General features: G+C 45.0%; 1 pseudogene; it reads left to right on the forward strand.

The window, feature by feature from the left end:
• The first annotated feature begins 1,007 nt into the window (after positions 1 to 1,007).
• On the forward strand, positions 1,008 to 1,731 carry LOC127252514 (uncharacterized protein At5g39865-like; annotated as a pseudogene).
• The last annotated feature ends 3,021 nt before the right edge of the window (positions 1,732 to 4,752 follow it).

A 4,752-nucleotide genomic window follows, 5' to 3' on the forward strand; every position in this document is an offset into this window, starting at 1 on the left:
AACACAAAAACAGCCTCCGCCCACTATTTAATTAACTCACATAGGTTTGGGTTTAAAGGGCTAAAAGGGGTTGGGCTTATGGATTGGACTGATCCGGTGCGCCGGGCTAAAGAGTGGACCAACTTATTTATTTATCGGGGGACTTGTCGGATTAAGCTTCTAACGACCAAAATTTTCAACAATAGATAAAAAAATATTATTATTTATTTTATGACAAAAAGAGTATCATTATGTTCTTCCATCATTATAAAAAATGTAATTTTCCCCCCAAAAATTAATATATTACATATATTTATTATTTTTATATTATCTATACAATTTTTTATACTTTACATAAAATATATTTATGCAAACAATTGCACTAAACTAAGATACTTTATAAGTTTTCATTAATCAAACACAAAAATATAAAAAATTTGCTACTCACGCTGCTCTCATATATATATATATCATACATAGATTTTATATATATATTTATTATTTTTTTATTGTTATAAACTAATTCAAAAAGAAATTACTTTAAATAGCGCGTCTAAACACACTGATTGAAGTTATGACAGGTAAAACGAACATTTTTGCGGTGGACTTGGACTCACTGCAAGTTCCAAAACTAGTTACTTCTGGCATCTCGGGGAAAAATGTCTAATTATTGCAACAAAATAAGGAGTAATAAATAAAGAAATAGGGGTATTTGCAATTTATGTCCCTATATTTAACCTTTTTAATTTGTGTCCCTATAACATTAATTTCGTAAAAAATGTCCCTCTTTTTTGCTAATCTGCGCAAAATCTAGTCTAAACGGTAATTAGAAGAATATTAAGGGTAATTGAAGAACGCCGTTGACGGAGTAGGCACGTGCCACCCACGTGACCGTGCATTAGACTGAACCGGTTCTCATTAGACCCGGTTCTCCACCGAACCGGTTCGGTTCAATCCCGATTCGGTTCGAACCGCTCCATATCTTCTCCACACCGATCTCATTCCCCTATTTCTCAGTCCAATCGCCGATGGGCTGCGTTTCCTCCGCTCTGCTTAACCAAGATGACGACTTCTCCCAAATCGGCGCCTCCGCCGCTTTCAGCCACCACATTGTGTCCCTCACCTCCACCACTTACGGCCTGTTGACCCTCGATGCGCCGGAAACTGAAGCGCCGGAGAAGACAGTCCTCCCGCCGCCGCGGACCACTCTCGGCTCCCTCTTCCCCAGCCCACTTTCCGAGCCCCGGTCGCTTCGGCACCAGCCATGCTTCAAGACCATCAATTCTTGCGACCTCATGTCTGGACTCGATTCCGACCATATTCCCAGCTTCCGATTCGCCCCTTCCAAGATTTCAAATAATCCTCCCCGTCGCCGGCGGCAACGACGAGAATCTGAGCCCCACCATCGGAAACCGGCAGCCGCCGCCGTCGTCTTTCGCCAAGGATCTGAACCGGTTCCTGGAGGGATTCGAGCCAAATTGCCCGCCGAACGGGGAGAACAAAGTGGTGCTGTACACCACCAGTCTTTGAGGAGTCCGGAAGACCTTCGAGGACTGCAACACCATCCGATCTGCGATTCAGGGATTGGGGATTCTGGTGTGCGAGAGGGACATCTCCATGGACAGAGGGTTCAGGGAGGAACTGAGGGAGCTGATGAAGGGAAAGAACGGCGGCGAATCAGTGGTGCCTCCGAGGCTGTTCGTTAAAGGGAGGTACGTCGGTGGCGCGGAGGAGGTGATGAAGACCGACTAGACTGAGATCGGTGTGGAGAAGATATGGAGCGGTTTGAACCAAACCGGTTCGGTGGAGAACCGGGTCTAATGAGAACCGGTTCGGTCTAATGCACGGTCATGTGGGTGGCACGTGCCTACTCCGTCAACGGCGTTCTTCAATTACCCTTAATATTCCTCTAATTACCGTTTAGACTAGATTTTGCACAGGTTAGCAAAAAAAGGGACATTTTTTACGAAATTAATGTTATAGGGACTAAAATTTAAAAGACGGTTGAATATAGGGACGGAAATTGCGAATACCTCTAAAGAAACAATTAGGTTGAAAGAAATACTCCAACTGCCTAATTCTTTCTGAGTCAAAATAGTTCCCCACCCCGCAACAATTCTGATCCATGGCCACCGTCATCTCTTCCGTTGTCGTCCTCGTCCTCGTCCTCGTCCTCGTCCTCCCAGCTCCGTCCGCCGCCTTCACTTCCCCCTATCTCTCCCCGGCAACTCTTGTCCGAAACTACCAAAACATGCTCTCCAATTTCAAGATTTTCGTCTACACCCACCACTCCAACTCCAAGCCCTTCGATGGCCGGTACCCGACGGCCTCTCTTTTCTACAAATCGCTCCTCCGCAGCCGCTTCGTCACTCCCGACCCCACCCAGGCCCACCTCTTCTTCATCCCTGTTGAGTAAGAAATAATAATAATAATAATAATAATAATAATGTACAGGGTTTATAAATTGGATTGATATATAGTCCAACGGGCCTGATAATGGTAGCAGGGTCTTAAAGGAGGTCGGACAAGAGGAAGTTAGGCGAAGAAGATGAAACGGCCGATACAGAGGTCGGTCAAAAGAGGAAGTCGGGCGAAGAAAGATGAGACGGACGATACGGAGGCCGGTCAAAAAAGGAAGTCGGGCGAAGAAGGATGAGACAGCCGATACGGAGGTCGGCCAAAAGAGGAAGTAGGGTGAAGAAGGATGAGACGGCCGATACGGAGGTCGGTCAAAAGAGAAAGTCGGGCGAAGAAGGATGAGACGGCCGATACGGAGGTCAGCCAAAAAAGGAAGTAGGGCGAAGAAGGATGAGACGGCCAATACGGAGGTTGGTCAAAAGAGGAAGTCGGACGAAGAAAGATGAGACGGCCGATACGGAGGTCGGTCAAAAGAGGAAGTCGGGCGAAGAAGGATGAGACGGCCGATACAGAGGTCGGTCGAAAGGAGGTCGGACAAAAGGAAAGGTCTATTAATTGGTTGTTTAATTAGGCGGCCTGTTAATCGCCTGATCGGTTGGCCGGTCATTTGGTCAAACAGTAGTTCAGTCGCTTGAGAGGGCGGTCAGTTGGTCGCTGGATGGAGCGACCGATGAGCCGTCTGGACGAATGGTTATTCATCCAATTGAAGGGATTGGATGGTGGTCGCTTGAGTGGGCAACTGATTAGTCGTTTGGTCTAGCGATCAGTTAGTATCTGGATTGGTCGGTTGGTCAATCGTTGGGTTATTCGGTAGGTTCAGTCGGTGGATGGTCCAGACGATTTCTCAGTCGGATGGTGATATATAATCCGTCTGAAAAGGCGACTAGGAGGAGATGTGGGCCCGTCGTTAGACTCATCAGTTGATTAAGGGTTTCTCGAGGTAGTCGGTCGGTCTGCAGTCCGTCTAAAGTTTGCTGGGCGGTTTAGTGGTTATTCGGGACCAGCCGTCTATTTAAGGAGGTAAGGTGCCAGGAGGCGGTCGGTCGAGCCAATTGGATTCTGTAACTGGTGGGAGCGGTTGTTGAAACAGTTAAAACACGTGTCAATGGAGGAGGAATTAACGGGCGGTTGACGACAGTTGCTATAACCGACCAGGCGGCGTTTTGAAATGTTCCCTTAGGGAATATTTAAAGATTCAAGTCCCTCTTGGGAATAGGATCTTCAATCTTCAATCGACATCAAATTCACTAGAATTTCTTTTGGGGATCACTATTTACTTTTTCAGTCTATAGTAGTTATTTTTCTTATTTTATTTATGTATCGTACGGTGTCTAGAGATTCTTAAATCTCAGGCATTTATTATAATCAAATTCGAAGATAATTTCTATTTTTGGGTTTTACTTTTTATTGTTGAAAAAATCAATCAACAAATTGGCGACCACAGTGGGAGAGAAAGCAAGATAGCTAATCCTACTTCCAATAACGACTTCATACGTTTACGTTCTGGGCGGAATATCAGTTGAAGTATAATGGCAGGCACTCAATCTCAGAACAACACCACCGGTGCCGGAGTTTCTGCAACAACATCAAATCCGACCACTGTTGTTCCCACTACAAGAGGGACATCTCAAGTGCAACCTGAATGGTTAACTTATGTTCAGCAATTGAACAATCAACAAATGGCTACTATACAAACAATGCTGCACGATCAACATAATTTGATGCAAAACATGCTGGATCAGGCATTGTCCAAAGTGACATTGCATTCAAATACGCCTTCAGCCTTGTCACCTTCTCGCATTCAAATGATAGTACATTTCCAAGTGCCACAACTTTCAACCGAACAGATAAGGAGAAGACTCCTTTAACTTTCCCAAATAATGTTCCTTTGGGACCAAGAGTTGACAACATTCAGCCGAACATCTTAAGGGAAGAAAGGCAAGGAGGACATGTGCAAGATCCCATCCATATCCATGATCATCAACAACCTCGTTTGGATCATGAAGAAATTGCGCATGTCTTAAGGGTTCATTTCGGCATGAATCCCCCTTATGGCCAATCGGCAGCCTATCAAAGACCTTTTCCAGAAAGGATCATTAACGATTATCCTCTCCAAGGAATTATCGACCACCCAACTTTCATGCTTTCTCTCGAAAAGATGGGTCCTCCACCATAGAGCATGTGGGTCGTTTTACAGCGCAGTCAAGAGAAGTCGGTAATAACCCTTTTTATAAACTGCAACTATTTGGTCAGTCTCTTACTAGGACAACTTTTTCATGGTTTGTAAATCTGCCACCTGGGCAAATACAAACTTGGAAAGGTTTAGAGATGACGTTTCATGCCAGATTTGGAACT

This window comes from Andrographis paniculata, unplaced genomic scaffold, assembly GCF_009805555.1.
Source record: "Andrographis paniculata isolate CXL003 unplaced genomic scaffold, ASM980555v1 Contig46END, whole genome shotgun sequence".
In the NCBI taxonomy this organism is placed as follows: Eukaryota; Viridiplantae; Streptophyta; class Magnoliopsida; order Lamiales; family Acanthaceae; genus Andrographis; species Andrographis paniculata.